An 11,185-nucleotide genomic window follows, 5' to 3' on the forward strand; every position below is an offset into this window, starting at 1 on the left:
ATCGCATCATTAAAAAAAGTATGTTCTTTACTGTTAAAGTTGAGATTTATACACCTTGTGCACACACTCATATAATACAAATACTTTACTTATACATAAATTCTAAGAGATCAACACATAAAGAGCCCTTCATGAATTCACGGAAAATCTTTGAATAGAGAAATAGAAACACACAAATTATTAAAAAATGGAAAAAAAATATATGGCCGGCCATGTGACAATAATTTTGTCGTTAATTTATTGTTTCTATAATGCCTTTTAATCACACTCGCATTTCATATATTCATTTATTTCTTTCTTGTTAAAATTTAATTTCACATTTTATTTGCTTTCCCATCGTCACTGTTCTTTTCATTACCTGTATCTTTTTTTATTTTCTATTGCATTTCTGTATAGCTCTGCGAAAATTTCTCAGTGAACACTCTACCTGTAAGTTCTTTTATTTCTGTAAAACAAGAGGTGACACTTGATTAAGAAATCTTTTTAGTAAAAACAAAAATCGAAACAGGTAAAAGAGAAGTCGAATTTTTTGTTATGTGTGTATGTATACATTTTATATGGAAATACTAATTTAGTTTTGTAAAACAAAATAAAGATATTCAATTGTATCATAAACTTGCAGAATCACTCCAAATGCAGCGGCGCTTTTGCACAACGTTTGACAAAATCTAATGGCGTTTACCTTTAAGAACATTTTTTAATTTACACAGTTTACAAACACACTACTTACATGTCAATCGAGAAACTCAAATGATTTAAAATTTTAAGCGAAAGGAAATTAATTGATAAAACCGTTAATATCACTCGTTTCTATGTTATGCCAAAAGGCTTCCCCTCTGACTAAGTCCAAAAAAAAATTAAAGCAGAAGCTTAACTTGTTTGAACTAAACGGGCGAATACATAAACAAAATTCCGGTTTATTTATTTAAACGAAGAAAAAAATGATATTGCCTCGCTTAGAGAGGAACCTAATGGTGTTGCTTCACAAGTGTAAACAAAATGGTATTGGTTGACCTTGAAGCTATATACTGTGAGAGATATTTCGGCCCAAAACCTGGTGCTGGGGTAGCTCAGCGGTTCCAGGGTTTTTGCTCACAAGATATTGCTTTATTTTTTGCTATAACTTATTTACACGGATTGAATGGGTTTTTCTCAAGTTGAATTCACATAAGATTTTTATTTTTCTTTAAAATATTGTTTGCCTTGTAAAATGTATTCTAGGTGTTTCTTCTTGGCCTTCACAATTTTTCTTTTTTTAGAAAATTATACTGAAGGATTTCTACTTTCACATTTACAATTTTCTCTTCTATATCCAAGATAAGTTCATTTTTCGTAATCTAAAGGCACCACGTTGTATTCCTTCGCTCATCCCTCTCACTTACTTTTCCTTGTTTACAAACCTGATTTAACCTCGGCTTAAGTTAACTATTCTAATTTCTCCTTACTTAACTTCTCTTTGCTTAATTTCTCTTTACTGTAATTCTAACTCCCTTAGCCTAACTTACTCTAGTTACAATGAAAGAAATGAATTTCGAAAATCAAATTTTGAACGTTCCATGATTGACGTCTATATACACTGAATAACTCAACGATACTGAATTTTTTATGTAGAGAAAGGTAAAATCATCGATATTAACCGTTGTGTACATTGCTAAATCATTTTCATCAATAGATGTCATTGGTCGAAATATGTGCAAGCTCCTACTATTTAGCTTATTGACTACAAAAGCTCACTTAAAAAAAAGCTTTAACAATATACAAATTGCAGCGGTGGTATACAGATGAGAAATAAAAACATCTGCAGAATCAATTCGGATATATCCAGTTTCTCAATTATAGAATATCCAAACTTACTCTTAGGAAAATTAAAAGTTCTGCAAGAACTTTAATTCACTTTCATTGAACTTCTGGTCATCAGACAGCCAATCCTCCTTGCAATTGAGAATAAACTGAAAAAATTTGCATGCATCTCCGACAGCAAATCGGCTCTGACGTTAATCAAGAACGAAGACCCATACAACGCGTATGTTTTCGACATTTACGACCTCTTAAAAGACTTACAGACTGTTAAAGAAAATCCTTCCGACATAACGCATAGAAGAGAATTTTCAAATAACACATTCAGCGAAAGGGTTAAAGCGCTCTGTAAAAAAAGAATAAGTAGAAAAAAAAGGAATAATAAGATAAAGCAAACAAAGTACATTGAGTATTAAAAGACATATTTTGATATTAAAAATTTGGGCACACAAGCCAAATTTTCTCCGCCTTTTTATAGTAATATATATGTACGGTATCTACAATATATATGATGACAATTTAGATCTAAAATACATTCGTTTATGCTTTGGCAGAGTCTCGTAGACAAATCAAATAACGAAAAACTTTCTATGCAAATTTTACTGATAATCGTCAGCAAGTTGTTACTACGACTTAGCGTATTTCTGAACATGAACTGGCGCGTTTGTAAAAGGGGAAAAAATTCACGACTGCGTTTAGTCTTCCTGAGAATATTTTGAGGAATAGAGCGGTCTAGCTAAATCGTGGCTTCTCTCCACGTGCGTGGTAGAAGTGTGAATTTTAAATACTGTGATGTGTATTCCTAAGGATTGTAGACTTTTGATAGATGCGTTACACTTTTATATGTCAGAAGTTCAAGAATCAAGCAAGAAAGGCGCTAACCTGATTGAATGTTTTAGAAAGAGCAACAAACCTTTTCTTTTTTCTTTGGGGTCCTTGTAGAAAAACTCGACTTATAAATTAAGACGGTAGCGCTTTTTTAACCTCAAAAAATCTAGCCTGACTTTTCATAAATAGATTTCAATGCGTATGATTTATAATTTAAACAAAGTTGACCAACAATTTCCTAAAAAATTGTCCCTTATTTGTAGAATAATCAGTAAATGAATAATATCTAAGGTGCCTTTGTTGCATGTATCAAAGAGAAATCGAATAATTTCGAATATTTAAGATTCCATAGACTGTATTTGTTTTACAAATTATTTTTATTATAAATATCAAATAATATCAAAATATAAAAAACAACGTATTACAATTCGTTTTTTCAATAATAATGTTGCGGCGGTGAAAAGCACGCTCCACGTTGGATCCTTCAAAGTCACTATCTTTCAAATATTTGTTCCGTATAGCGAAAACCTGCGATTTCAATACTTGAAAGCGTCTCATACATCTACCATAGATTTAAGTTTCTGCACAATTTTAATAAACATTAGTTATAAATAATTCAGTAAGTATGGAAAATTAAGTAGCTGTTAAAAGACTAACATTTACAATCCATTTGACATCTTCATCTCTGCCATCAGCACGGTGCACTCTTAAGATGTGATAACAAAAGTCCAAAATTTCAAAACGCCTTTTTGTACCAATAGAATAATCATTGCGCAACCAGCCCAGATGTGGCTACCATTCGTTACTTTAGGTAGCGGATGGTGTAATCTTCAAAATCCGAATCACAACAGAACTTTTAATATTCCACACACAAAATCTCAACTCTTAACATATTACCGTAAATGGCAAGTAGCCGTTTATCTTCTCCACAAGACAAAGGCGCTGTCCTTGATCCCCGTATATGTGAACAACCATCTTATGCATTTCTAAACATAAGCGACAAAGAAATGCTAAACCTTGTCTATGCTACCCATGCTGCCACTAATCTTTTATTCCTGTCGTTACTAATGCTATTATGAAATGTTGGTTGATTGTCCAGGGATACGTCTCAGAATACAGTTAAATCATATTTATCTATTTCTTTTACGAAATTTCAGTTTTGATGTGTCAGCTGCTATGTACCCAGCAGTTAGAAAATACTTCAATACGTTGATCTAAGTTATTATCGCTCACGGCAAGAAAAACATGTGCCACAGCGCAAAGCAGCTGCACAAATCTTTTGCATATTTTTGCCTTGAATATAATGGAGAGCATATTCGCCTTGAGAAAAATTAAGATTATAAAAAACGTATATCCAGCATTTGGATACAATTTTCGAATCTTTTCAAGAAAAAACTTATGAATTAATTTGAAAGTTAAAGGTAATAAAAGGAATAAAGCTTAAATGTAAAGGTAAACATATATATGATGGTGCTCTTGATAAGAAAGGTGTCCAATATTTTTGTTCTACAGCTCATTCCAGGTGTAGAGATTATGCCTTTAGGTAGTGGTAACGATTTATTACTTGTCTTGGGCTGGGGTGCAGAACCACCATCCAATTGAAGTTTTTAATAATGTATGTGAAACAAACCAGAAACTTCTTCAAACGTACTGTATGATTTTTTTGTCTCCCTTTTAGATAAGAAAACTCGTTCCATAAACTCAGATTCATTCAATGTAGATAGATACATATTGTATAATAAGAATTATTTTGGCCGACCTAAAGTTCATCGTAAGTAATATACAGATCTACGCCATTCTTGACTGCTTGTTTCAAAACATACTTGTCTTTGCCTTTCTTAATCAGCAATAAAATAAAAGCAGTTTGATTTCTAGCACTTAACAGAATTTTGACTTCGATTTCATTCTGACTCTGCGACCGCGATTCTTACCTATTGGACTACGCATGCGGCTAAGCGAAACGTCGTGCTTTAAATAAAGACATCGTTGACAATCACCTTTCAACACCTAACAATTACAATTTCCTTATAATAGCTCACCGGGAATTTCTTTTCAATCTAAACCAGTTATATTTTCTCATCCAGTTCCATCCAGATTCTAAAGTATAGTATCAGTATACAGGTAAAGAAAAAAATTAGTTTATATTGAAAAAGAAAACTGTTAACAGATCTTTATCGTTATGATAACGTTTACAATAGACTTTAATAGTGAGTATCATTGAAAGATATTGTAATTGACGGATATATTGGAATAATCACACTCTAATATCCACTACTAGTAGCAACAGCACAGCTAAAGTTATTTTGAACCACATTCTTTCAACACGAAGAACTTATTAGTAAAACTCTTCAAGCTTTTGATGTATTATAAACTCTCAGCAAATTAAAAACTTAACCCTAATGACCGTTTGCACCGTGCCATCAGTCAGCCTTCGATTTAAGTAACCGTCTTAGGCTCGTTTTAACTGAATTTAATTTGAATCTAACATCGTCTACGGTTATAACGTGATTTTTAGAAAGTGTAGCCTGTTTTGCGACCAAACGGGAATATACTTCTTCTTCAATAGTGCCCTGAAAGTAAAATATGCAAATGAAGCAGATGAAGCAATTATATTCAGTTTCGAGCAAATCTCGCGTACCCACTACCACTTTTGGTAGTAGTTCTTCCTTTGAAATTTTTCGAATTATAGAATTATAGTTGTAGCAAATGTTCCGCATTTGTCATGAAAAACTTACTCTGACTGCAAAGAATCGGTTCGGTTTGAAGTTATCTCTTGATTAGCACCGTCTACACCATAACTGCCGTTCACTAGTTATTGCCTCCCTTTTCCCAGACTGTTGATTGCCAGGTGGAGATTGCATTTTGTAATTTAGTTAGTTTAAATTAAAAACTATTTTTTATTTGATTTTGTTTTACATTAGAAATCTATCTCTACCGTATATAACAATTTTCGCAAAAGAACACTAATGGAGCAATAGCCCAGTTTTGGTTATCTTTTAGTTAACTAGCTCTTATTTGAAATGCCTTCTATGAGTACCAAGCCGTTTGCATTAAAAAATAAACATTAATCGATATACAGACGCCGTGGAGCAGCTGCTGCAAATTTTTTGCTGGTGCCGGGAGCTTCTTCGTCCAATTTTACTTCTTTGCACATCTTTTGAACGTCTTCATGTAAGATTTCCTGAGTGCTTATGGAAGCAAAAATGTCATCATCATCGTCATCCCAATCGTAATTGTATATTTTATACTGATTAGATGGTACTAGATCTAAAAAATGGTTTGGTTGAAATGTAATATATAATCTTTTTTATATAAATGTATCAAAAATATAAATTCATCTCCCCTTGTACGTCTCCTGAATAGTTTTATACAATTTTTATAGGCGTGGCATTTGATTTTAAATGTACATATCAATTGTCGTAGTTTTAAGGTCTTCTCTTTTGTTCAATTATAACTAAGTTAAGTCTTCAATTGAATGGGTTGCTGAGTCTTCACTGCAACTGAATTCTGTATTTATAAATAAATACATAAATAAAAAATCTGCCTAACGCGCTTCCAATATTTCATATTTTTTATATAATTTCAAAAATATGCGTAAGCAGCAGAAAATATTTCAAGTATTGAGATAAGCAAATTGCTCTTTGGTAGCTATAGTCATTGTATAAACAAAATTTCTCGACAATATAGTTGAATTGACTTACTAGATTGAGTTCGGATGGGGTGAACCAATTTTTTGAGCTTTTTCTGTAAGGAAAGTACGCCTCTACATCGAATTGCTTGCATTAGACGAGGTCTGAAGGATACATGCACATAGGGCTGTATGCAGAAAATGTACTAGTAGTACCTGCGTGTGGCCGCATCTATAAAGTATACAAAATCGATAGCATTCACGAAAAATCGAATCCTCTAATCAAGACGTAAAAAATAACCATTTTGAAAGAATTATAGTTGTAGATTAAACTCAGGAAGATGGTAAATTCAATATTGTCTCTTCCTTACACAAGACTCATTCTGAAAGAACGTTACTATTTTGAATTAAAGGGAAATTTTAGACGGATAGAGGAATAAAGCGAACAGACTTTAAGAAAGGAGAAAAGTATAAACTTACTCAAAGTAAGAGAAAGACGTTACGTTTAGTTTACAACGAATTTTCCAATAGTTGCCACTATCTTACCGCAAAAATGAAAAATTCGCAGCATAATGCGGAGAGAACTATTTGCTCGACATACAAAATTTATTGTAGAGTATTTATCGCAAACAGTTCGTCCACAAAAGTTGACACGCCGTAAGCAGTTATGCAAATGAAGTGACTCGTTAAAAACTTTCTGATTTGTTATACATTGATTAGAAAAAAGGTGACATTCCAAATTTGTTTTTACACAAATTTTTAAAGGGGTTATCGTTATCAGATATGGCAAGTCGATTCGTTAAACGTTTGCTGAGGTCCTGTACTTCTGCGTCTCCAGCAATTTCGTTTGGTGGATGCCGCCGCATCCATACAGCGTATCCTCCGCCCGCGAATGTACTGCTGCTTGATTAGTGAATAATTCTTCGAAATGAAGAGGTACTATTTTGTTGTGAAGAGTCAATTTCTTCACGACCTGTCGGAGTGCCTCAATATTCGGGACTACGCTGTCAGCTTCTTCAACTTCCTGGCCTTCATGTGGAGTTCCAATGAATTCAAGGCGCCCCCAATGAATTCAAGACTCCCCTCCTTCCACGTTGTCTCCGCTGATGTGGACTGTCCCTCGTCGTACATATTACCATTATAACCATGGCTATGAAAAGGATTGATGGGAGTATCTAGAATAACCATGGTCTTTCGGTTAGCATAATGGAAATAGAAATGACAAGAACCATAAAAAACAAGTCAAAATGAATTTTGTGACATCGCTACTGCTTATATAATATATATGTATACTTATTAATAGACATGTTTTTACGTACATAAATGTGTATACGATCGAAACGGAACAAACAAAACAATAATATAGACAAAACAATACAAACAAAACAATAAAATAGAAGAAACTGAGCATGGAATAGTTACGCATGGGTTACGGATTTATAGAAATTCCGAATAATATACTCTTCAGCTTCCGACAAAAACGACATTTTGTATCATAAAATTAAGTCTATTATTACGCAAATGCCATTCTTCTCATCTATGGACAATCAATATTTCTTATATTTAAGTCATATCATGTTCTTTTATGGAATGTTTTATATCTCCCCGTTTGGGACTTTTTCTTGCACAACAAATCAAAACTAAAACGAAGCGAGTATTTAAATGTTATCGCCAAATTGCAACTGATTATCAATAATCTGAAATAGTTCCTGTGGTGCCGGTATACGCCCAGTTTGCAACTTCGACCGTACGGGGACATCGTTAAGTTAGCTTGTTAAGTTATTTGCCTTAGACAAATAGAACAGAGGAAGAACATTTCAAACGATCCGCGTTATTTCCTAAATAACAGTAGACCCTCCCATTTTAAAAATGAGTGAGTGTCAATATCCGACAATTAATCCATAAGCCAAGTATCTGCAAACAACACAATGTGAATGTATTAATAATAATGTATTAATACATATGGTCGAAGGCGAATCTTGCCAATCTCTTTTCGTATTTCCTTCGACGACGCTAACTTTCTCACATCACCTCACCATCATAATTAAAATATCTACATCGTTCCTATCCATCTTCTTTTGTCTCTCAAATGCTTCCTAACAAACCTATTCGAGATTGCTTAATTTTAAATATTATATTAACAAAAGAGTGTAATAAATATACTGTAACAAATTTGCTAGAACACAGAGAGCAAGCAAAGGGTTTATCTTCCATCTTTCCGTGTTCCGTAAGGAAATGATTGCGCATAGACTGGCGATCGAGAAAAACAAGACTATATTCTTCACATCTAAAAAGAAAAAGCAAGTAATGTATGTTTTTATCAACAAAAAAGGAATTCACTTACTTATAACATGCAGGATTTAAAGGGGCGCCTATGTGCTCAACAAGTAAACCATGCTCAGAAAATTTCTTATTACAACAACTAACAGCCTCGCACGTTACGTTCAGCACGCATATGCCTATAAACTTGGCTATCTCTTCATCAACAGCCAGACAAGCGTTTTTATGATCTATGGCCCACAAGCTCATGTTGTTGCAACAAATACATTTTAACAAACTTTTTTGGATATCGAGAGCAAGAAAACATTTTATCTTTATAAAATTTATTATGCGCAATATATAAAAAATTGAATAAAACAATAACTAAAAATACACAATACTCCAGAAGGGGGAAGAGAAATTATTAAAAACAATGTGCGAGTAAGAACCAGAAATTGTATGTGTTTTTTTAGTTATGGTGCAAAATACAAAATGGAAAATATTCAAAAAATATAACTACTTTACACTGTTTTCTAAGAAAAGAAAAGTCATGTCTTTATCTCTCTACATTGGAGTTGTATGAGCTATCAACATGCCAAACAATAGAACGAAAGAGATTTTCGCATTTGACATACTTGACTTCAGATCATCCTTATGTTCTCGAGGCGGTTCACATGTTTTAGCGTTAGATATAATATTTGCACGAGCCATTATTATCTCGGGCTGTGATTATAAAAATTTTGTTTCACGAGCAAAATGAAACTTAGTTGCCACATACCGTTACATTTGAGTCTAGATCATAAAATTTAAAACTAAATATATCATGAGTGTCCGATAAATCATCGGTAGTAGCCGAGAGACCGAAGAAGTAGCCCATAGGTAATTCTACATTGTTAACGACAAAGCAGTTCTTCCATTCGTCACGGTTTTCTGTATCGGTCGACACAGGTAAAATGTTATTTTTGTAGCATATACTGATGTGCGTGTCAAAATTGTAATTACGAAAGCGTACTTCGCAATCGGCTAATTGGGTATTTGTACCATCACGGTCGCGACCATAACTTCAAGTGGAGTTGTTAATCATCGTACTTAAATATGGATGTTGGTGCTGAAAATCAAATTTAAAAGAAAAGATGACAATGTTCTTGACTGTATAGTGTTTTCAAACATTGTGAGGAATTAATACAATCTATATAAAATGAAGAGAATCTCTGAAATAATGAAGGTATAAAAACTTACATTATGAGATCCATTGTGATTACTACAAGTGTCTAATATAACTAATAGACCAGAAAAATGATCTTTACTACCGAAAACTGGCCCTGGTTGCATACGTCCTTGGCGTACCGTATGGAAAAACAGTCACCAAATAATTCTGTACATTTGCCGCGAACTTTAAAAGTCAAATGAATTTCCCAATTCACAGTCATGCATGGCTGAAGTTATTAAAAAAAACAACTTTCCTTGAAAAATTATATCGCATAACTTGAACTTTTTATACAAGTGGTTTTATATAATATATAATCTTCTATATATAATTGTATAAAAAAAGAACATTTATCTCCCCTTGAACGCATCCTGACTAGTTTTAGTAAATTTTTAGAGACCTAGCTTTCGATTTTCGCATATTTTTGAATATTTTCTGTTAATTCTTCGATATAACACGTTGCAGCTGTGCCTGAAACACCAAAGTATGCTTTTAACACCTGGTCATTGGTTAGAGGCGATTTCTGCAAAATTTTCCGCATTCCGGGCATTGATATGGTCCACAAATAGATATTAAAGTTGCATGGTGTATATTACCGATTTTTTAAATTGCTTTGAGGATATGAAAATATCATACGCCAGTTGAGCCGTCGTATGTTAGGAACAATAAGAGTATAACTTTTAAAATCCAGTGATTTTTTACCTTCTTTCAAAATACGATGAAACGCTCTCACCAATTTAAATCTTTATAGTAAAGATGCTGATTGATTGATATGGTTGGTCTCTTGTTCTGTGCAGATTTTATATATTCTTCTATGCTGCCTTCACCTGCTATAAGTTTTTGACGTAAATGCTTTAACTGCTCATGGGTCAAAAAGACTTGCAATACCTCCGAGATTTGTAAAGCCAATTCTCTTGTGGATGAGATAATTATAGCGCCAATTTCTTAAGAGTCCACGGCGACTCATTAGGTCTGCGACTTAACATTTCCAATAAAGACACTAAAAAGGCTAATGTTTTTCTGAGCCAGTTACAACCTCCGCAAAAGTAACGGTATAGCAGCAGCCTTTGGTTAGATATGTAAAAATTTCCTTTAATATCACAATGAAAATAGTGTATGTCATTTTGAATCTTGGTTGTCACTTCAGTACGGAAATTATAATCTCTCAGAAAGTTGGGAATGACATGAATCTATGGTTGGACAGTACTTTGAATTGTAAACAATTTTGTATATTTCTTCCATACCTCCTTTTGAATTCATATGTTTTTCGTATGTTTACTCCATACATCCTTTTGAATTGTAAACAATTTTGCTCTCATAAAAAAGTAAAATGACCGTAACTCGTTTCTTCATATACAGATGCGATTATTTAGTGCGGATACGGATGGAGTTCATGTAAGCACAATTTTGTTGGAGGACTGATTTCATGCATGCATGATTTCATATAAGCCTGTATGATGTAGGCG

The 11,185-nt window shown here is 33.3% G+C and overlaps 1 pseudogene; it reads right to left on the reverse strand.

The window, feature by feature from the left end:
• Positions 1-9,076: 9,076 nt before the first annotated feature.
• On the reverse strand, positions 9,077-9,942 carry LOC119640292 (annotated as a pseudogene).
• Between the last annotated feature and the right edge of the window lie 1,243 nt (positions 9,943-11,185).

Source organism: Glossina fuscipes, unplaced genomic scaffold (genome assembly GCF_014805625.2).
Source record: "Glossina fuscipes isolate IAEA_lab_2018 unplaced genomic scaffold, Yale_Gfus_2 117, whole genome shotgun sequence".
Lineage (NCBI taxonomy): Eukaryota > Metazoa > Arthropoda > Insecta > Diptera > Glossinidae > Glossina > Glossina fuscipes.